Source organism: Serinus canaria, chromosome 2 (genome assembly GCF_022539315.1).
Source record: "Serinus canaria isolate serCan28SL12 chromosome 2, serCan2020, whole genome shotgun sequence".
NCBI classification, from domain to species: domain Eukaryota; kingdom Metazoa; phylum Chordata; class Aves; order Passeriformes; family Fringillidae; genus Serinus; species Serinus canaria.
The window spans coordinates 31624032-31647214 of NC_066315.1; positions in this window are offsets into that span (position 1 = coordinate 31624032).

Here is a 23183-nt window from a genome sequence, read left to right on the forward strand (position 1 = left end):
GTTTTCAAGTGATGAGGAGGAAATTAAGTGGAGGTTGATGTGCACTGCTTGCATGGGTCAAACCCCTTTTTCAACAGGTAAGGTGAAAAGCCTGATGGTAAAACCTTTCTTACACTCTACAGTTTGGTCAGCAGACCACAACCTGTGCACCTCACATGCATGTGCAGCATTCTAGGCAAAAGCCAATATTGGGTCATTTCCTGGTAAACAAACATATTTTTAATTCTTATACTTATGACTGAATTGTATGTTCGCTTGTAGCACTGGCATGTAACTGATCTCCTCATGTATTTTCTTATCTTTACTTAGATTTAGGGAGATAAGTTTCCATTTCAAAGGGTGTGCAGAGTATTTTCTAATAAATTCCATATATAACACACAATTACACAGCACACGAAATGATCATAGTAATACCTGAGTTTTAAAATAGGTCTTAATTATCTAGCTTGTCTGCTCTTTTGAATCAGATCTTTTCCCTTATCTGTCCTGGTTTGTTTTTCATTCTTTTTCCAACCCTCACAAATAATTGGGATTTTTCACTCATACTCAGTAGTACCCTGCTCTGTTAAGTTATATTATCTGATTACTTTTCTTTCCATTATTATTTACTCCTTTTTCCATGCCTGTTAAAACAGATTTCTCCCAAGTCATTCAGATTCTAATTGTTCCTGAAGTCCTTCAAGTCCTTCAAGGAAGTGTTTATAATTTAAGTGAGGATATACCAAAAGCTGCAACACAATAATATATATAAATGGATATAGATATAGAAATAGATTATATAGATATAGATATATACAGATATAAATATAGAGATAGATATATGCTCCCCCAACATTTCTATGTCAATTCCATATTTGCTTATAAGACAAGCCACAGCAATATATGTTTGGGCTTTTTTAATAGGAATAGCAAGAGCATAGGTAGAAAGGTGTTGAACACAAAACTGTCAAACTCTTAAACACTGGGCAATTCTTTGTGAACAGTTTTCCATGGTTTAACCACGTGCTTTTAGAGAAACCTCATCTTTTATATTATATAAAGGAAATCTTTCTACAACCAGTATTTATCTAATATTGGAAGGGTGAGATTATATTTTTCAGGTACAGCTTTCTGAAGACCATTGAAAGCGCTTTGGCTTTTGATAGGACTGTATAAGTTAAAAAATAGGTGTGACTCTATTGATCCCATACTTGATCCTCTGCTTGGAAGATATACAGTTAAAAAGGGAAAGTATTTATGCTTGAGTAATCAGAATTTTTCCATGACAACTGGATCTATATTGCTTTGATTGCCACATTTTGCTTAGTGCTTCAACTCCTCCTGTAACAAATGGTTTCTTTTTAAAATGCAATGGCTAAAATCTAGAGATGAGTGGATATTAAAATGGTAGTAACTGCCTCTGATTAGATAGCAAAATTATGTTCTCAGTTCCCAAATTGGACTCAAAATACATATAGATGTGTGTTTCTCAAACTTGAATTCTTTATTGCTTTAAAAAAAAAAAAAGAGTAAAACAAGGAGTAGAATACATTGTAATTCAGCTCAAAAGAAAGGTATTTCCTTTCCATGTAAAGCAAGAGGGAAGGTGTTGGAAATTATGGGCTAGATTTGGATTTAACAATAAAGGGTTTTCCAGCTACAATATCAGCTTAAGAAAATTGTAACTTCACTATGCCATAACTGGATTTTCGGCCACCTCATGAAATAATGAAGCCTTTTAAAAAGGAAAAAACAGGCAAAACCAACCAAAGAGAAACCCTGGAAAGTAAGAGGGAAAATGGATATGGTAGGACATAGGGCAGAAACAAGTAAGACAGAGGTGGGGACTGTTTATGTTGTTACTGCTGCCAGCCTCCATGCATCAAACCAGTGCAGCTGATCCTGGTCACAAATTCATTGCAGCAGATGTCACAGAGGTGTTAATGCCTGCTCATTTTCCCCCCTAAACTTACAAAATACTACTTAAAAATATTTCTTAAGATCTTATTTAGATACCTTTTAGATACACATTTTCAGGGTGATAATAGGGAAAATAATGGAATTTGTACTAGGTGCAAGAGAATTTTGGTCTGTAATGTCTTCCATAAATTTTCATAAAAACTTCAGATGAAATTGTTGAGTCCTCAATGCAGATGTCAGCCTAAAGAATAATGTTGATTTGTGGTTGCTTGAGAGTAAGCTTATTAGACCTCACTGAATATTTCATCTGATGAACTGAAATGCCATGCTTCTGCTCAAATGTGAATTTATGTCTGAAAGTGTTCCTCTCTTCTAGTTTTGTTTGCAAGCAACACATCAACAAGCTAGATTTTTCATGTTGGAGAATGTGATGTTCATTCTGATATAAATCCTGGGGCAATTCTGGATGGATCTCACATGTTAGTCAAAGACTGGTTAGAGTGCTTTCACAGCTTCACATTGTTGAAAGTGAAAATATGAAAAAAAAACTATAAATAAAGAAGTTATATTTTGCACAGATTATGAAAGATTTTTCTCCCTCTTTCCCACCCTATATTTCAGGCTTTGGTACTTGCACAGTAAATCCAAGCAGTAAAAACCAGCTTAAATCTCCTTGTACACATGGAGCTCCTGGAAGATGCACTCTTACCCTACACTGTGAGACCTGGAAATGATCCCCCTTTGTTGCATTTCTCTGTAGCTGTATTTGAAGTGCTGCAGAGGAAGAGCATACAGCTTGCTTTTCAGAATCCATAGTGAAGAAACTTTATTGAAAATTAGTATTATACTGGTCTCAAAGAGAGATCAGAATCTTCACAAGGTAACAGACGTAAGGAATGGGAGGATGTGAAGGGATGGGAAACAACAGAAGGAAGTTGGATTGAAAAGGACAAGGGTCAGAGCCATATAGCTTTGCATTTATTTGGCAAAGGCTTCCACATAGCACAATGAAGCTGTGTATGTGGACACAAAAGCAAATATATGAAGCTATTCAAAAATAGGTTATTCTGCTGAATATTTGCATGGCATTCTGTGCCTGACTGAAGATGCACAAGTCACCTTTGAGAGGCACATGTCCTTCTGTGTGTATAATTACAGATATACACACATACACTCACACACACACATATATATACACACATATATATACACACACACACCACAATATATATGTACCTACACAATATATACCCCATTATTTCCAAAAAAGCAGATTTTGCCTCATTCTTGATTAATTTCTGTTATTTTTTTTGTTTTAGTAGTTCTGTCAGGTACTTTGAATTTTTTCTTCCTAATAAAGAAAGACTAGAAAGGTATTTGTGATAGATATGGTGCAGTCCAGCAGTTGAAGTTCATTAATAATTGGAATGTTGCAGAGTATGAAGTAATGAATACTAATTACTCCTTTCATGTCTGACAGCACCCCATGGACCAATACATCAGCCCAGACTTTAATTTGGTTCTAGTAATGGTTTCATCAATAGTACATTAATTCTGTGTTTGAAAAGATGTACAGTTGAACCTGACCCACACAGTAGATACCACTGTCATAAAATGGCCACATACTGACAACAAATGGATAATTACAAATAATTAAATCCACTGAGCTTCAGACAATCCTAATTTTAAGTAAAATATATCTTATCATATCAATCGACAGAAAGCATAGCGAGGGAGATTTATCAACTTGTATTCCTTGCAAAGCAAATTTACCAGCCTGTTTATTAGAGAACTTGCTGATCTGTGAACCACATCATAAAAGTACCTCTCCCCTTCCTTCATTGCAAGATGGTTCTTATGTGGCACTCCTGGATATTCTGCAACACCAGCTCTTGGTTGCTGGATGAAGCCTGCAAAAGAAATTCTCAGCCTTGGAGAATTTCAAATGAATAAATTTATATTTTCCTCAAAACCAGCTCACAACAGGGTGAACTAAAGGTACTTGTTATCTCTGAAAAGCAGACTTCATGCTTAAGTGCCTTAGTACGTATTTAGAAGCCTAACAAATTTTGGGTGTTCAAATTTGTATACATTTTTATTTTACTTTTGGAACTGCAAAACTGCTCTGTTGTTTCTAATGCACTTTAGACTGTGGCTGTGTGTTCAAAATTGCTTCAAAACGCTCAGATTTTTGTTAAAATATTTCAAGATATTTGCTTTGAGAAGGAGGAGAAAAGGAAAAAATAATAAAGAAATTTAAGAAAATATCAGTTGTAGTACATAGCTTTATGTAAGCATGACAGCCACAAGACAAAGGATAAGTAAAATTTGGGTGCAATGAATTAGCAGTATATGCAAAAATTATTCAAGATGCAAATACTTAGATTTTTTTGGAGCAGATAAACCAAGGCATAAAAGTAAACAGGTGCCAACGCTATGTGGTGTTGAGTTTTGGCCTTCACCTGCTATGAAAGAAAGTCTGGCATTGAATAGGTTTGGCATGAATGGCCCTTAATATTTGAATTTTTACCTGTGTGTGTCCTGTCCTGCTTCCCCAGCACCTCTCTTTTGGAAATCACTGGCTAGGGGCATTAGCTATAAGAGATCAATATTATTTTGGCTCATAGGAGAGAATTCATTGTTCATACAGCTCCTATCTGCATTTACACGAGGTGTTGCCCTCGCTGAACTCCTTTGCACAGTCACAAAGAGGTAGTCATGTCTCTTCAGCTGCAATATTAGGTTATTAAGAGGTTTTTTAAGATGTCTTGAAGTTTGATTTATGTGCAAATATAGCTTGTATGAACAAGTTTCCATTCTTATGAGGCATGACTATTATTCATGAAACAGCAAGAAAATTCGCTCAGTTTCTCCACAGGGAGAAGTTTTTCTTGCCTTGAACATCTCATCAGCTGTGCAGCTTCAAGGCAGTGCTTTTCCCACTGAACTAGTTTGACCAACTTGTACAGTTTGCCTACTGAGATTGCCTGGTAACAGCTCCCTTCTGCGCTTGTTTTCACCTGATTAATTCAGCTTCGTTCTCTACATTACTTCTTGGGGTTTGCAACTCGGTTCCAGAAGCTTTTAATTTTAAGCAGCAGGAACTGAATGAAAGCTCTTCTGGAAAATGTGTTTATCCCTCTTTCTTCCCACTGAAAAATATTGTTTCCCTGTACTTTCCTGTCCAAAAATTTATCATTTATTTCATTCTTGCTGAGCTGATCCAAAACATCTCCCTACAGGAAGCTATCCCACCATTCTACCATTTAGAGTTATGGTCTGTTTTGGAGAACATCAGCCCTGAAAGGTAAACTTTAATTTAGTGTTGCAAGAAAGTGTCCCACAAGAAAAGATGTTGCATAAACTCTCGAGACATTTTGTTTTATGAAGTCTTGTTCCTGTATTCAAAATTTCTCACCTTCATGAGTTCCTGTCTTTGAAAAACCTAGGCATTGTTCCCTAAGGAACAGCAAGATCTTTGGGAACAGCAGATCTTTGTGTCAGTCGATCAAGTATGACAAATCAGACAAGATGTTACACACATGCCAGTCTTCTCATAGCTGAGTGCTCATGTTACCTCCTGGAATTTATTTGGTTTTATATTTGCTTTGGCTAAATATAGTTTGTACTCAATGCATATACAGGTTTTTCAAAGCTTTTTAAATCCTTTTTGAATCCCTTAATCTACTTTATTTCAAAATCTATGAGAATTTACCCAGGGAAAGAAAAAAAAAAAAACTAGTGGGGAACAATCTATTTTTAATTTACTTTGTTTGTTCTTAAATACCAGGGAGCTGAGACTCACATGAAAGATGCTGTGTCTATTTCTGGGTAGAGTGGTGCTTTAGTTCCAACCATTCTATCTGCTGCAGGTGAGGGAATAGGACATTATGAAGAAAACATTGCCAAAAGTAGAACTTGTCTTTAGAAATTTCTTTGGTGACTGTTTTTTGATATTCCTTCTATCCTGGACTTCCACTATGCCTATTTTGCTGCATTTCTCCATAATCCAGAATTAAACTCTAAACAGATATATTTTACTGAAAAAAAAACTAAGTCATCCTACTGGGTTCCCCACCTCTCTGTTTATCGTTGTTGCTTATACTCTTGAACAGTGCAAGAGCAATAACAAAACATTTCTTTTTCCCAAATCTGTAATTAACAGAAAACCTACAACAGCTGCAGTAATAAAACCCACCAAGTCATTATGTAGGTTTTGCCTTTCATAGGTGATAATCACAGAAATTGGTTATTTATTGCTTCTGTGAATTGAGAACTCCTAAAGGAAATATTTTAATCCAGAACTATGAAACTCATTTTATTTCCTCATAGATGTTCTGAAACTTAGTGTGACTCCCTCAGCAAAGGTTTTTATTCTGACAAAGAACACTGAAGAACCTGTCTTTTGTCAGATCTCTCGTTTCATCAGTGTGTGTGTTTGTCTTTTGAAAGCAAAGCAAAATTGTGTTCTCCATGTCAAGCTCTACAGTTTTGTTCCCTCCAGCTGCAGTCAGTTTTGAAGGCTTTGGAAAGATCATGTTGCAGAACTGGGCAGTGAATTCATGTCCACCTGAGAGAGGCTGTATAATCTGAAGGACATATGGTCATAGGGCTAAATTATTACAGTATTACATGAGCATAAGCCTGGAAAACCCATCTCCAGTACTTTGCATGGCAGTATCATACAATATACATGTCTGATGTTGAGTTTTGTACAATCATGGGTTTCAGTAGGTTTCCTTAAGGAATTCACTTAAAGTATATCATCAGCAGCTCTCTTTTCTGCCTTCTCCCTGGTGAAATGCAGAAGGGTCTCAGCACACCATTATGTTTAGCCTATGGCTTATAGCTAAGGGCGTGTCAGAAGCAGGCAAGGGCTCTGGCAATGCCCTATGATAGCCTAGAAACAAAGCAATGTTAAAATTTCTGCAGAAAGTACTTGTTTTATTCATGTCCTGATGTGACTTTCATAAATCTCATTTTAAGTGTTTAGTATCCATGTTAATGCAATCACTTTGAAAATTGAGTTAACAAATGCCAATTTGAATTTTATGAAGAGTTCATGTTATAAATGTTCCATTTTATAAATGTTCTATTGGCCCTTTTTTAAGCAGAGTTTTCTTACTAATATTTGAATCTCCTTTCTTGGCAGAGAGCATTCAAAACCATTGCTGTAAAGAAAATACTGGTTTTAGGCTCGTGTGGCAAGTGAATCCTGAAAATTGGCACACTGTTCACTGGGCAAGTCAATGACAAAGAGTTGTGTCACTGGGTCACACCAGACCAGACACACGGCACACACTGTAGTCTACAAGTTATTTTCAATTTTTTTTCAGTGCTATGCTACAGAAATAGGAAGATGAACTTCATGTTGCCTCCCTGCTGGGCCTCAAAATGGCACAGAGTGGCTGTATGGGACAGGCTCCACCCCTCACTGAAGATAAGGGATCAGGAAATGACAGCTCTTCAGTAAGAGATTCCAGTAAATAAAAGGTGAACCTAGGGATAACTCATTCTTTCATCCAACAAATAATTAATTTGGAATGAAACATTTAGTAAATTACCTTAAAAATCATTATTTTTGTTTTTTTAGTTGCCAGCCATTCCCTCTCCTCTAGTCTATCCATTTGTTATAAACTCATGTCCCTGCTTAGTTTTTTAGGCTATATATTTAAGGAAATTACAGTAAAAACTAACAACTATCTCATTGGCATTTGTTTGAAAACTTTCTTAAGTTTCTGGTAAGCTATGATGATAGACATTGATGCCCAAGGCACAGACTTTCAGTAATGAATGATCTCCCTGTGTCTGCTGTATATACAAATGAAACTACAAAAATTAAGGAAATATTCTGAGTGTTTGTCTTATACTTTTGGTGTGTTCAATCATCCTCATTTTGTTTCTTAAGTTGCAGGCACCTAAAATTTGTCTTGCATGCATTTGCTATGCTGCTAAGGTCATACAGTACACATTGTTTGTAATCTGAGATACCTATGAGGTTTAAATTTAGTGAGATCCCCATTCTTGTGCCTTTTATTCTTTCCCAGATGCACCAAGATTGAAGACAAAAAATGTGAATTCAAAAAGAATTTTCATCTCATCCTTCACACTAAACTGGCTAACCCTCACTTACAAGCCACAACTGCTGGCTCAGACCAACTTCATTAATTTCACTGTCACCAGGGTCAGGCTGGAAGACCAGCTGTTGGCTGATGTTGTTAATGCAAGACCCACAAAAAACGTAAGGTAAGGACTATGCTTTGATTTGCCTCTTGCCTGCTCTGAAATTTTAAGTTGAGAATTAATATGCCTGTTTGAATCCACTGTACTGTAACTGTTAGAAGCCCATATTAGAAAGATTCTAAGAGTCTGGAAAGTGTAGAGGGTTCTTTCACTGATTTTTTCAAATCTGTGCTCCCAAAGGACTTGTCTTGACCCAAAGCTCTGCTAGAAATTAAATTTATTGTGATATTATTCCCACACTTCCCTCTACCACTTGGTTTGCTCTGTGCATTGCATTTAATTTACAGAGCAGGATTAAAGCCCTCTGCAGTGCTTTGTGCTTCAGCGATCTTGAGCCAATAAATATAAATAAAATTCCATGCCAGTCTGTACAAGGATATAATGGCACTGTTAGGAGCTAGGGCATTTAGTTAATAAATCACAGTCTGTTCCTGCAGGGATGCAGTTCAGTGGCTGCTGCAGTCATACCAATATATAGTATGAGGAGAAACGCTTTAATAAGTGGTTATAGGAAGGACTTTGGACAGGATGTAATCTATGAGATAAAACATGAAAAGAAAATACTTAGGAGTGTGAAATGAATAGCAAGAATATCTCCTATTTCTCTAGTGTGTCTTTCCAGTTATCTTATGTAATTAACTAACTTCATCCACAAAGATTTGCTCCACCTGTTTGAGGTACTCTGCTTCATGCAAGGGCAAACTGGGTCAGGGAGTTTAATTACCCCTTGAAGAATGAAAGCCATATACTTGGGAATGAGATCTGAAAACAGCTGTTCATTTACCTCTGCATCTGCACATTGCTCCACCTGGGACTGCATGCTTACAAGGCCTGTATCACCTGGGGTTTTGGTGTGAGTCTGGCTGGGAGCTCCCCATAAGATTAGTCAAGCTCTTGCACTGTCAGAAGGTCAGTCCAGCAGAGCAGACTATGACAATGTTTTCCCACTCTGTTTGCTGCCAAAGTGAGGTTCTTCAGCCTTGTGCTATTCTCTGGTTTGCTCAGCTGCCACGTAGATTGCAAGTTGCCATCCATGACAGGATCACAGTCCTTTTGTGTAGTGTCAGGAGGAAGGGCACTAGGAGAGAGATGAAGTTCTAGTGCATGACAACCTAAACCTTCTCACTTTGGGTGTGCAGAACCTCAGGTCTAGTACACTGGGACAGAAAGTAAGCTGGCCTTTCATAAATTAAATCAAATCAACTGATGTAATTAAACAGAAAACATAGCTCACAACTGCTATAAAGCATTATTTCTTGCTGTGGTTGTTTAAACGCAGTGGTTTTGTTCCCTCTGCTAGTCAGTCCTCACCAAGAAGCCAGAACAGTTTCATGACTGAGCTCAGCTGGAGGATGACAGGTTGCTCAGCCTGTCAGCTGCCCAGGGCAGTCTCCTAGACCACAGTGAACTTGTAAAGAAAATTAAATCCACAAAGTCAACTGCAGCAGAAATACAACACAAGGCAGTAACAATTGAACTGTTTCTAGCAACTTAAAATCAAACTTAAAGTCATGTAAAATGTCTATTCTTATTATTCTATTATTATTTTAAATGTAACGTTTCTATGAGCTAGAATAGGAATAGTCAAATTGCTGCCTTTCCAGGAAGGGCTGTCCTCCCCATACTCACATTTTCATATCTATAATACGTAGTTGTTACATGTTTGATTTTTTTAAATGTGTTTGAATTAGTATTCATAAAAGTAATAAATACCAACATGAAACTGGAACAAATGTATTAATATATGATTGCCATGTTTTCCCAGGTAAACAGGCATATTTCTGCAGAGGACAGTTATTCCCTAATGATTGTCTAAGATGAGAAGCTTACTTGCCTCAAATATTTGTTGCTGCCTGAAATAAAGTCAGTTTTCTAGAGTATATCCATATTCTTTTCTGTATGGATAGGAATATTTTGGCAATTGTGTGAAATAATCATGGCACATTAAAAAATAAACAGGACAGCTGTCACCATTCAGGTAGCTGAAGCCAAAGAAAATGGAGCTCAGGGTGACATGACAATGGAGCATTACAGACTGACAGCTGGAAGAGCATCCGCTCCTTACTCTGGGAGTGTCAGCCTAGGTGGTGTCAACCCCTCAACCCCAGCTTTCACTGAAGGTAAAATGTCTCTCAACTTTTTCTTCAAAGTGCAAGAAACAGAATTCTGCCTCCAGCAGTGATGCCTGGTACATTAGTTCTTGCTAGTACCAGATGTTTACATTGGCAGGGCTGCGTGTCGGAGGGAAGAGAACACAATGTGATCTCCTGCTGGTCTGTACCACAGTGAGTCCCCACGGGTCTCTTTGTTGGCTGCCTCCATTCTGACAGTGCTTTCTGACTGTGCTTGCAAAAGTTTACCTTCCTTCTGTTAAGCCATCCCACAGGGCCAGGAAGGAGGACTTTGGAGGAGTTCTGTGTAAACAATTCCCTGTCGTAAACCTACCAAATGATCTAATGCAGGGAGTAAGGGAGATCACCCTCTCTAAAATTACCAGCTTCTTCAAGTGAAAGAGTCTCCATGCTGAGATAAATAAGGAAGCAGAAGAGTATTGCTGTTTGCAGCCTTCACCCCTGGTTTGCTGAAAATTTCCTTTAAAAGCCTCTTTTCAGCCTCTTGCATTTTACACTGCTTGGGTCAGCTCTTTATGGGAGCCTACAGTAAGCAACCAATTATCTTATGAGTAGTAAAGCAAAAAAGACAAAATTCAAACAAATAAAAATAATTGTACGAACTCTCAGGCCTTCAATGCATCTTCCACAAAGCAATTAGCAGGTTGAAAGCAATTAAACAGGTTGAAAAATCAGGAGATATTCAGTGTTCTATCTCTAACCTAAAAGAAGCTGTCACATATTCGACCTTTCTTTTCACAAGCCAAGGATTTTTGAAAATTATAGGCTCATTTTCCTGGTCTAAATGGCTTTTAAGACAAGGAGAAATTTTCATATTGGTGATGATGAAATTTACTGGATTTACTGTTTCTTCTCTAGAAGCTCGTGCCTGTGCCCAAACCCTGTGGTCGTGTAGTTTCTTACACAGGGTGATTGCTACTTCAGTATCAGCAATAATTGCAGAATTTCCAGAGATGCTGTAATGTGATTATTTTCATTTAAAATGCTATAATATCTTCATAAAGCTAGGTTCAGGATAAACAGTATGACTTAGCTGCTTGCATTTGGATAATTAGGGTTGAAATTGATCTGCTATATAAGTAAGAAGTAAATAATACATGTCCAAACAACATTAAGGCCATTGCTTTTCCTTTTTATTTTAGTAACTGTATGCCCTAGAAAAAGTCAGGGCTTGGGTGTGCTGGGAGTCAGAGGTGTCTCTAAAGCAACTCTGATGACCTTTTTCAATTTTGTGTGCTGTCATGGTTCTCCTAAGTAGTAAAGAGACAGGACTCCTTGAATTGGATTTCCTTTTTCAGTTCAGAGTTGAACACAAAAGAATCCTGTTGACATTTTAACTACACAGCCATGGAGTATCATTAGAGTAGTTTGGGAAAATTGCTTTTCAGTCCTTCATCTTTTTTGTTATTATTTCTGGACAAGTGCCTCACCTAGACACTTTCAGATAAAGTCATACATTCTACCACAATTTTTTTAGTAGAAATAGTGATGTTTTCAAAGTAGAGTTTTCCTCACTATTTGAGTGCCTTTTTCCTTAAACATCATATATTGCATCTTGTGAGGAAATCATGTTTTACCATAATTTGTCCACTCCCCTAAAAGTAGAATTTTAACTCCCTGCCACTCCTTACTTTAGTAAATGTCCCACAGAGGGTTTCCAGTTTGTCATTTGTACATGTTTACCAGTAAGCAGACAATGGCAATACCAATCAAAGTAAACTCTTACCAATAATACTATTTTTATGTATGCATGCTTGTGTGTATATATTTAGCATTTTATTTATGTAATTGTGTATTGTTTATATAATTTAGTATTTTAAGGCAAGTCCTGAGTCCCTTGGTTGCACTAGGGGTTTTTGCATACCTCAAAAATTATCAGTGTCATCCTGTTTCAGTCATCATGGAAAAAGTACAACATCTGTATTTGGCATGCTTCCAGGCTATGGCAGTGATGGATGTGTTCAGAGGGGCAGGTAAAGATATTTAAAGGTCCATAAAAAATGGAAGAAGTGGGTGGACACAACATATGCAGAAAAGGAGGAAAAAAGCTCTTTTCAGAAACTAGTAATACTGTCCAGGACAGAATGTTGTATGTTCTGAGGTAGAAAACCTGAGGGTTCATTTTTCAGGGCAAGTGTGTGTGAGAGTAATGCCTTGCATGACAAATTCAGATCTTAAGAAGCAAGTAAATAACTTCTAGAACTGGGTGATCAACCAGAATTTGAGATCCATTACTGTGGTCCTTCACAGCCAGTTGTCCTGATGAAAAGTTTATGAAAAGGTAGTGTGGTAAAACACGAGTCACAGCATATTTGGAGAGCTGTGATTGTGATTTCTTTTAGATTGAATATAGCTACCTGAGGAGAACAGTCATTGATAAATAGACATACAGTAAGCTATCCTCTTAACAACTGTAAATGTATTTTTCAGTGTTAGTTCTCATTATGGTAACAACTGTAAATGTATTTTACAGTTAACAACTCTTAACAACTGTAAATGTATTTATTCAGAGTTAGTTCTCATTATGGTATTAGAGCTGGTAGGCAACCCCACAGGATGACAATTTTTCAGGTCTCTCTTTTGAAAGTTCTAGGATGCCAGGAAAGACTCTGTATGTCTTCAGCTGTGAATACTGACACATTTGTTTTCCAGTTGTACTGTTTTTGTCTTTCAGTACACAGTGATGGTCCTGTAGGCCTGTTGCTCCACATCCCACAGTCACCACTTTTACATGACTTCTGAAATTGCAAGCTTTGGTCCTGGGTATTTATTTTGCCCAACTACCCCAGCTTTATGTGACAGTATAGCCTGCATGTAATGAGATCCTTTTTATTCAGAAGTTGTTCTCTCCTGTCATATGGCTACTATCCTTCAGGGAAATGGGAAAAATCGTCTTCTCTCTTGCTTCCCCAGCTGCTTCACTTCTTGCCTTCAGTTCGCTCTCCTGGTGATTTCTCTGATGAGATGACCATTGGTCTCAGATACTCAAGTCTGAGAATGGGCAGACCTGAAGTACTTATCAAGGCACATCTTTTGTGTTAGCAGATGTTTTGTCATGTACAGAAATTGTGGAGAAAAATCTTGGCTCAAGGTACACAAAAAGCACAACGATGGATTTACCAAAATGCAAAGAAGAGAGCAGCCCAGCCACTCCTGTGTTTTTCATCCTGTCTTCAGGACTAGACCCACTTGAAGATTATGAGACCCTACATAAGCCTCTTATTTGCTTCTGGTTCAAGGACCACTTAACTGTCTCCCCTTAAAGAAAGAACAATTGAGCTTGAAAGTGAAATGGGGCATGCGGGGCTAGTGCATTTTTATATGCTTGTGTGCATGTGCTTCTAGAAGCGTATGTGTAGTTATATTTTCCTTACTGAACAGGACAAAGCCTTCTGGATTCATCTGTCACTGGGATGGAATGTGCATTGCTGTGGGGAAATTGGGCACAGTTTGTTTTCGGCAGAAGATTCACGTTCCGAAGTTTTTTCCACCCCCGCCATATTCATGGCAACGGGGTGGATGAAAAGTGTAAGGCCATAAGCACTACAGTATGAAGAAATTTTTAGAGCATTCCTCTGCTTGGCATAATGCAGGTTTCCTTTATACTGTTTTCTACCTTTTGACTAGATGAGGGCCAGAGGGCAATTTTCTCCATGCTCATGTAATCTTGTGCCCCCTGTGACTAAATAATGGTCATTATACAAACTATATTCAATTGTGTAGGGCTCTGTGGCTTTATACGTAGGATTACTATTCCCCACAGACAATAGTGAGAATACCAGGTTAATACAGCTGTGACCTCACTGTGCTCAATTTAAGCTCAGGCCCCACAAGGTGAGAGGCTTGTGCATTTACCCACTGAACCAATCAGTTAAAAAACTGATGCGATATCTACCACATGTTGCTCCCTTTTTCATGAGGGAATTGCTCTGTACCCCCCAGAAGAGTTTCTAAAGCTCAAGTAACAATGCTGAGCATCTATCAAAATGTCAAAAGGTTCATTATCTTAAAACCAAGGGAACAGATTTCTGCAGGCTTTTTCTAATACCAGCAATAAGACCGCTGTTGAGAGCTCGCAATTTTGCTTGTTGAAATTGTAAGGGTTTAGTGAAGTGCTTCAGAGGAAGTAATATGCATTGCACAAGTGATAGTGAAATTAATGGGGGCATTATCATTCTTTTTCCTTTCTGCTCTGCTAATTTTCCCATCTCCTCCCCCTCCATCACTCACCCTTCCCCAATTATTTCTATTGCAGGCAAAAAGCTTGGGTTCACTATAGACCCTGGAAGATTTCATAACATCTCTCTAGGACAAAAGCAGGTGATGGTTGCAAAGGAGGCACTCAAGAAAGCTGCCCCACATGGCCATTGGGTTCTTTTCCAAGTGAGTGTCAAACTGTCTCTCTGATGGGGAATATCTCCTCAGCTGGGGGGATGTTCCCAGAACACAAAATCCACAGTGGATTACATCAAAAGTTCTAAACAATAATAGTTCTAAGCAAGTAATCTTGTTCCTTTTGGTTTTGGTTGTAACAGGATAAACATCGTATTAGTAGGGTTTCTGTCACTTTTTGCTGAACAGTGCACTCTCCCAGGAGGAGCAGGAGAGATAAAACAGAGAGCCCCTGGTGGGTGGGTAGCACTGCCCTCAGGCACACCCTTCCCCCGCCTAATTAAGAGCTCCTATTCCATTCAGCAGACCATAATGGAGACTTTAATGAAATGGGTCTGACTGTCCCTGGGGAAGCTGTATAATGAGTCCTGGAGTGCTGCTTTTCTGAGATAGCAGCCACGGCTCTGGCCAGCTTTGTATGGACCAAGAACCTGCTCTGCAGTGGACAAAGAGATCCGTGGGATGCCCTGGCAAGCTGTGGTTTCCCAGCACAGCAACACAGTGAACAGGAGCACAGCAACCATAAATGCCACTGAAAAAAGATGCTCCTTCCCCAGTGTTTTATGCTCAATAGCCAATGTTTATATGTGCCAACCTGCCAGCCCTGAAGCCAAATGAAAATGAGTGTTCCAGGCCTTGACATTAAGGTGCTTATGGGAATGGGGTGGTTCTCTCCTCTCCTGGTTTTAGCCTCAGCAGCCTGCTTTGTCTGCCAACCAGGTTGCCTGCAACAAATGAAGAGAAGGGTTAGATTCTGTGTTTTCTGCCAGATGAAACAAAACCACTGTGGGATTAATGAGGGGCCCTAGTGTGCTAGGCACCGTGGAACAGTTTGTGCTAGCATGCACACACTGTCCCCTTTGTCAGCAATGAAACTGGATGTGTGCTTAACCATATTTCATGTGAGTGAGCTAATCATGCCAGCCTGAAAACAACCCTGCACAGAAATGTTGTGAAGGGAAGAGTCAAGCTCGTTTTCAGGGAATGTCAGGGTTCTCAGCTGCTCTGGGGGCAGAATGAAAAAATGGGAGATGGCAGAGGCAGTGCTGTGTCTGAAGATGCAGGGATGGATGGGGAACATCTCAGGAGCTTCTGGTGTTACAGACCTGCTCCATTTTCCAGCCTGTTATGGCTGGCTTTTGAGGGAGGAGAGAGGCAACAATTTTGCTGTAAAGGGTTTTGATAGTGAAGGATTGTGGAAAGTCTGAAAGGAAACTTCATGGAGATGTTGGACCAAATCCCAGATGGCTCTTAGCTAGCTAGAGCTATTGGGATTTGGATGCACTCAGTGCTTCTCAAGCTTTAGTCTTCTGCATTTGGGCCCTAAAACCCCATAAGCTTGTATTTAAAAGAAAATTTGGAGCAAAAACATGAGGTATTTTACTAGGGATTTTATTAGAGGCTAGAGAGCATATAATTAAATATTAAAAAGAAAAAACCAAACCAACCTACACCTGCTATTCTGACTGACCTGGGAAATACTTCAAAAATTACTTTGGCTTCAGATCTTGCAAAAGCAGTTGGCACAGTAGTTGGCAAACTGGCAGAAGAAAGACTGATTTCAATTTTTTTGGTGTCAGGTTGCACTCTTCTATCCCTCATAATTAATATCTCAAATTCAGATATCTGATATATTGAATGTTTATTTTGTTATTATATTAAGGCTTTAATCACTTCCACTTTGCATTCAATGGATGCAGCCTATACGATAATTAAGGTGTTGCCAGGCTGCAATCATGTCATGTGATATGAAAATCCCCTTCTCTTTCCATTCCTCCATTCCTTTCTCCATGTGGCAAGGGACAGCTTGGGAATATCTCCCCAGCAGATCTCATAATAAAGTGATGCAGCAGCCAGGGCATGAGTGACATGTTGTATTCTTTGGCTGAAATTCCTCCTACGCTGCATGGAGATTGCCAGCGCAATCAGGAGGTTCTGGCACGTCAGTGAAGGGCCAAAGAACAGCTCATGGATGAGCTGCAATTATAGTTGAAATAGCAGTACTGTAACAAAGAAATGTGGAGTGTGGGCTGATGGTGTGTTTAAAGCATCTTTAGCCCAGCCACATTTTAAACTTTTCTTGGTATTCCTGTTTTTCACCAGGAGGTGCTTTGGAAGCAGATACCTTTCCGTTATAACGCTCTTCTCTGATCTATCAGCGTCTTTCCACTGTCTTCATGTATTTAGAATTTTAAAGACAGCTACACTCTGAGGTAGTCTAAGACATATTTCCTAAGCAGCAGGATAGCTGGAACCATTTTTTTGTCTAGCACTTCTGTCTTCTTCCTGGTATTTCTTAGACATACCTAGGTCCCTGTTCTTCAGGAAATTAAAGAGAGTCCAGGTGTCTTCTGAGCTATGCTCGTCTTTGTATGTGATAACACCCACAACCACAGATCACTTAACCCTGAGTTTATAATATTTTCATTAGCTTCAGAATCAAATTTTAGAAGCTAATGGTGAAACCTCAATGCATACCAAAAAATGACAATGACTTAACTGTTACCCCTTTAAAAAGTCACAATGACAATGCCTTAAGGAAAACAAATTTATTTGGTTTTGTAAAATAACCATACTGGCTGTTTTTCAATGGAATATTCATCTAAGTAACTGAGTGGTTCAGAACCTTGGACAAACTCCTTGAGCAATACAATATGTCATCCTGATTTCTGTGTCTTTATCAGTGCTAAGCCAGCTCCAACTGCAGAAGAGCACATCATTCCCCAAAGAATACTAGAAATTCAATTAAAATTACCCCCTACAAGCATGATGGCTAATTTCTATGCTGCTCTCTATGGTTTTGATCAGGTAAAAGTAAGCTATTTTTTTTTCCTTTTGTTTGCTTTAATTACTCCTTCTCCTGTGGGGACAAGTGGTAGCATTGATGACCATTCTGTGGGAGGCCAGGACTTGGGACCCTTGTGGTTCCAAACTAACCCAACAGCTGTAGGGTGCCAGCCCTCTGTGCCCTGCATCACCTCTGTGTTTCCCATCAGTGCTGGGCAGGAGGAAAGGTGTGGCAATAACACAAACATTTGTACTATCCAATGTAGAGATGCACAGGTATGCATATAAAGACAAAAAGAGCATTTATTGCACCAGCTTTAGCCAGTGGTGCACTTATGAAAAAAAAACTGCACATGCTCTAAAGCCAGAGCTCTTTCACTCAATGGTACTCACATATTTTGCTCTGCTCTAAATTTGCCTAAATGGTCATGACCATTTTCCCACAGAGTGGATTTACATACCTGGGTGTTCAGGCAATGGCTCAGTACCATGTCCATGGGTTCCTGCAGTCAGGCATAAAGAAAGGAACTAAAAAGTAAGGGCTATGTGCTGTTTGTTTTGTCTTTTGCTCTTTCCCTGTGTGAAGTTCTGCTTGGTGGGTGGAAAGAAGAAGGAGGAGAAAAGAGACATGAGAATGTGGAGAACAGGCAGGTGACAGGTAGTGTGTAGTCTCCTTCCCTCCAGATCCCTGGTTATCCATGTGTGCTCTCCCAGGAACTTGCAGAAAGATCTTCAAGCCCAGTGTGAGTCAGCTTCCCTGCAGCAGTGGCAGTGCTGGAGCAGTCAGCTTGTTCTCATCAGCAAAGCAGACCATGATGAAGGCAGCCCTAACTGCACATTTTCACCTTCCAGCAGGGTATTCTCATGGAGCTGCTGGAGCACAGCACACATGAGGGCAGAGCTGGGATGTGAAAAGGGTAAGAGCTCCTTTAGAAAGGAATATTAGCCAATGCCAGGGGGAAAATAAAATTTAAAAAAAGGAGAAAAAAATTTAAAAAAAAAATGTGTCAGAGCTACAAATGGATTGATTTTCATGGTGTGGCATGATTTGGAAAGATTTTTGTGAGAAAGGAAGAATAACTGTGGTTTTGTGGCTGAGCAGCTGACTATTAAAACAGCATTTTGTTCCTTTTTCAATTTTTTAATAGGTTACTATTATAATACTTTTAATGGAAAGCTGAAAAATTTAGACTAAGTTTTTAATAAAGGTGGTTCATATACATTGTTGTCCTGCTTCAGTCTGTGTTTATGAAAGCAGATATATAAGTACATATTTGTATTAACCAATTTCTAAGCTTTACACTTTAGAGAACTCCCTTTTCTCACCCACCATTCTCAGCCATAGGTGTTTGTGGCTCACCACAAATTCCTATGCAGGCACTGTCTTTAATATATTTCTGGTAAAGGTTTTTTTTTTTTTTTTAATTACAATGAGAAAATCAAAGTATGCCTAATCCAGATGGAATACATTTCATGGGTTTGTGGTTTTATTCAGGGTAGAAACTTGTGTTGTATTTTTTCATGGTTGAACTCAGCATTCTGATTTAAGGAGGTTTTTTTGTCAGACATAAAATCTTTCACTTTTTCCCAGATTCTGCTACATGTTGTTCAGCTCAGGATGATCTATTTCCTTTTGAAAGACAAGAGTTGATCCTTCTTATGTTCCCTCCACACATCATTATTTTCAAGGGAAACAAAATTAATTTTATGTTTATTACTTCTTAAACTAAAGGATAAAATATAGAAAAATGTCAGAGACATGAGGATTAATTTCTGCAGGTTTTACCGGCAAATGCCAAATAATTTAAAAAACAGATGAATCCCTGTGCTGAATATCATCTTGTTGGAATTCTCTAGTAACACTATAAATAATGGAGGCAAAAAGAAAAATATTAAACTTCAATTTCAAACATGACTCTTTGGTAAATGGTGTAAAATTTCAAGGAGTTTGAAGGCTTTTTAATAAAGGTTAAACAAGTAAATTTTCTGCTTGGGATAAAGTCTATGGATGACTTAGATAAGAAGCTATAGTGGTTATCTGAGTAATATTTATAGACTATTTATAGATTACAGGTAAAGACTCTGTTTTTGTTGGTTTCAGTAGCACAACAGTTCTCCTTTTCTAAGGGACATTTGGGAATTAAAATGCCACTATCAACAATTTTGAATCTGGGAATTACTGAAAAAAATACTGCCCAATAGCCTCTGATTCTCTAGAAACCTGTTTCTTACTCTCCCCCCAGCACCAGCCTTGTGAGTGCTCCCTTTTAGCAGCTGAGGCTGGCACAGCTCTCAGCAACACTGCCTGTTGCTAGTGCAGAAGTTACTCCTTTTTTCTTCTGACAGGGCATCCCTGACTTGCTTGCCAGAGAAGGGGAGTTTAAAAGCATCCTTTTTCCTCATGTTCACACTTCTGTTCCTGGGAGACTGAAGTTTGGCCCTCGAGGCTGGACTGGAAAGTACCAGATCAGCACCTGAGATCTCTGTCTGTGTCGTCCTCAGCAGCTGCTCAGAGGCCCAGGAGAAGGTAGGAAGTGGTCAGGTAACCACACATCAAGGTAATTTCCACTCAGCCACATGTTTATACTGAACAAGGGGGACACAGTTCTTTCCCTGAAGCTGTTATTTAAGTAGCTGGAATTATGTGATGCTGTTGGTTTATCATGAAAATAAACCATATCAAAGAGGGGTTGTGGGTTTTTTTTCTGGCAGTGGATGCTTGAACTTTGTAATATAGGTAAAACCAGTTCCACATCAGTAGCTAAGGGGAAAAAAATGCCCTTCATTATGTTAACAAAAACAGGGGTTTACATGTGCATATATGCCAAATTCATTAGGCAGGTAATGAAGCATTTGCACAAATGTAATTACAAACAGCAATTCTGACAGTTCATAACACTGCATTAATAATCACTACAATTAGTTCTGATGATGGAAGCAATTTACAGCACGTCACACGTATAAATAATGGTGCATTTCCTGAATGTGTCATTACTATGTATTAAGGATGCCACCTTGTTGTGACTTTCTCAGTAATGTTCCCCTTGAGTCAAAGTTAAGGATACGAGAGTGATTTTTTTTTCTGAGCTACAGCATATTTCATACTAGTACAGTTTAAATACCGAGTTGAGGTCATTTGTGTAAGTTCTGTATGTGAAAATGTGAAATGTCTAAATAAAAGGCAGTAATTATTTGTTACTGAATTATATAGGATATTATTGAATAGATCCTCCCATTTTAGTAATTTAAATAAATTTCAGAGATATTTAGAAAGGAATAAAAGAGACAGAAGTGTCACCCCTTGATGATATGGTTTTCTACATATCTCCCAGCTTGTATTTACTCTGAGAAATTAATTTTGTTTTTGTCTTCATACCCCTACTAGCCTTTATTTAGTTAGGAGGACATCAAGCTATTTTTCCTTTTTGTGGTACTTGGTGTCATAGTGAAATAATTGCTTAATTTTATTATGATGATTTAATAATGCTTCCCATTTAGAAAACAAGTCTATGAAATCAGCTTATTCCAACCCTTAGTTTTCTTTGCTAATAAATCTTGCTGCTTTAAGCTGTTCTTTTCAAACCACAATTCATAAGCTGGATAATTCATTTTGCTAATTAATGAGAGGGAGTATTCTGATGGCAGGGAATACCAGAAAGGTCTGTAAGAGCAAGAATTATTTCTCTCCTCTTGGTAATATTGCTTATTGGCCTTTCTCACTGTACTGCTTAGTAATTCATTACCCTGTGGTTTCATAAGGATTTTTTTTCACGGAGATGTTGGAGAGAGAAATAAGACAGCAGGTTTTTTAAAATGTCAGTTCCTAAGTATATATGCATGTCTATGACCTTGTGCATATATATATATAATATGTATATAATTTATTGTCCTTTGGGGAGGACTTCCTGAAGGTAATTAAGCATTGACCAGAAAGCATAAACTGAGCAACTTGAGCTAGCTCATCAGCTAGTGGCAATTGCCATGACTCTGTTATAACTTCCACCAGTTTATAGTGTTTTCCCAAGAATATTTGATCTTGTTTCTCAGTTTTTCCTGCTTATAAGAGAAACTCCAGACACCAATCTGCAACAGTTAAGGTCTCTTCACGTGAACTACAGGATGCCTGGTCCTGCCTCACTGTCCCACTCATGCCCTCCACCTTCTTATCCCCACACACGTGTTCAAGGACTTGTCACTGGATGTTGTTGTGGGGGGAAGTAGATTCTGTCCTCCCCATTATCCACCCACCCAGCAATGGCTCTGGGGTTTTTTTTGGGTACAACAGACCAGTTTTGTATAGAGTACAATGGCAATTATGTGAACCTGACAGCCCAAAATATTTCTAATGCAAACTCCACAGCTTTCTCACACTCACAAAAATGTCCCTTTTATATCACCAGCTTTGATTATCCCAGTATAATCAATGTCCCAGAAGTGTGCAGCTGAATGAGCTGTACTGCATTAGAATATTGATATACTCTTCCAAAAGACAAAGGAAAAAGCAATTTCTTGAGATAAATATATATGAAATTAGAAAAATGTTCAATGAGTTTTTCTGCCGACAAAGAGAAAAGCAGGTTTATTCTGACTGCAAGAACGTTCCGTTCTAAATCCAAGTTGCTGGCATTTTTCACAGGGATTCTCTGTTCAGCCTTCTCATCACAAGCATGCAGCACTGCATATTATATTCCAGTGGCTTTTTTTTTTTTATTTTTTTTTTCATTTGTTCTTTGAACCAGTTTAAAATAAAGATGGATTAGCATTTCACATAATCAAATTGCTGCATAGAAGTTTATATAGCAAGCAGGCTGGAATAGCTGCAGCTATTTTACTTGTTCTGTTCTGTCACATCATGTAATATTTAAAGCCTATAATTAAGTTTTTACTCGAACTGTTGGGAGGCAAATACTGCCCCCAAGGGCGTAAAGGTTCCTGTCTGCAAAGGTTTCATCACAAACTGGCATATTTTGCAAACCAAAGGGGAGCAAAAAGAAGCTTCAAATGCTGTGAAGCCAAATAAAAAAAAAAGACAGTGATTCCTTGAATAAAATGTTTTACCACCCTTAACCATATGCTTTCTCTCTGGCATTATGACTAGAATTCTACTTAATGCTTATATGATGGGGCAGTAAAGGGATTAGTATTAATTCAATTTTTACCAAAGTTCTTGAATACATCCCAATTTCAAATAATGTAGAATTTCAGTAACTAAATGTTCCCTAGTGAGGAGATATAAAAGACTGCAATCAGATACAAGTTTTTTATTTCTCCTCCAAGAAAGGCACAGTAGGTTACCTTCCTGTCACTCATGAGGATTATGTTTTTAAAGATCTGTATGGGAAAATATATGCATTTGTTCACAAAGTTATGTTCTCTCATATAATGTGGTGTTTTGAAAATGTGTTTTTCTCTAAAGTTTTTTTGTAGGGGCTAAGGTAGGAAACATAAAGCTTGGATAATGCATTTTACACCATTACTGAATTTCAGTCACAAATTTGCTATTTTTGCTCAGATACCTCTCATTGGATTGAAATAAAAGAAATCTGGTTTTAATATTATTTGCTGAAAAAAACAAACCCAGCAATGCAAATGTGTAACCATGAAGCTTTCTGAAAGGAAGAAGCTGGATTTCTTTTATGTCTCTTAACGGTGTTTATTCAGAACAGCTTTGGTTTTTCCTTTAAGCAGCTGACTTGTTTTATTCAGGGATTCATTCTGCTCCTCAGGTGG